Genomic DNA, 1,310 nt, shown 5'->3' on the forward strand with positions numbered 1-1,310 from the left:
AAAAAAAAAAAAAAAGAAAAAAAAGAAAAAGAAGTTCAGTAAAGATGGGAAGTGGGAGAGAGAGCGAGAAGGGGAGGGAGAGGTGAGGGAGAAGAGGAGGGAGATGGGGAAGAGGGGGAAAAGGGGAGGAGGAAGGGAGAGAGGGGAAAAAAGGGGAAGGGGAAGAGAAAAAGAGAGACAAGGGGGGTAGGGGAAGGAGAGGGGAAAGTGTGAGAGGGGGAAGGGGGAGAGAGGAGGGTTAAGGGGAGGGAGGGGGAAAAGGAGAGGGGGAGAACATTCCAGAAGCAGTCTGTAAGGTCAGTCTTCAGCAGTACCTTAGGACTCTGGCTACCTAGTGGCTCTGATGCCCCTCCCAGCATGTGACCCTGGAGGTTGAGACTCCCAGGAGTCCTACCCCACCCTAGTCAGAAAGCTGCAGCTCCACAGGGGACTCATTCACTGTAATTGCAAGCTTACAGCAGTTCCTGGTACCAAGAGGTAAGGTCCACCGGGAAAGGGTGTTCAACAACCTTCAGGTAACCTGCGGTCAGGAGGGGGCAGGCCTCCAGCAAGTGTACAGTCTCTCAGGTCTAATGGAACAAACAAATGCCTTTGGGGATGGCCTATGTGGCAGGCCCGGGCTGGGTTGCTCCTAAACACCACTCAGGAATGAGAGGTTCTGCAGCCTCTCTATCCCTTTGGTTTTGTGAGGCCCAGGCTGACCAAGGACTCACTATGTAGTAGATCTTGAAGCCTTGGGTCGCCTGCCTATACCTCCCAAGTGTAGAACTACTGTTACAGGCCTTCCTACCATGACTCCAGGCTTTTCTTCTTTAAAAAGGATGAATTAATTGATTTTTAGCTTATGTGTATGGGTGGTTTGCCTCTATGTATGTCTGTGTGTGCCTTCAAAGAGCAGAAAAGGGCATTGGACCTCTGGAACTAGAGTTACAGACAGTTGTTAGCCACTGTGGAGATGCTGGAAATCACATCTCGGCTCTTTGGAAGAGCAGTTAGTGTTCTTTAATTAATTTATTTATTTATTATTATTACTACAGCTACTTTTTTTCCCTTTTTTTCTGTTTTGTTTTTTCAAGACAGGGTTTCTCTGTGTAGCCCTGGCTGTCCTGGAACTCACTCTGTAGACCAGGCTGGCCTTGAACTCAGATATCTGCCTGCCTCTGCCTCCCGAGTGCTGGAATTGAAGGTGTGAGCCACCACTGCCCGGCTTGTTTTGCTTCTTTAGTGCATGCAGTGCTAGGAATTGGGCCTCAGGCCTCACAAAGCCTAGCAGAGCTATATACCCAGCCCTGGTTTTCGTTTTTTTTTTT

This window comes from Mus caroli, chromosome 8 (assembly GCF_900094665.2).
Source record: "Mus caroli chromosome 8, CAROLI_EIJ_v1.1, whole genome shotgun sequence".
NCBI classification, from domain to species: Eukaryota; Metazoa; Chordata; class Mammalia; order Rodentia; family Muridae; genus Mus; species Mus caroli.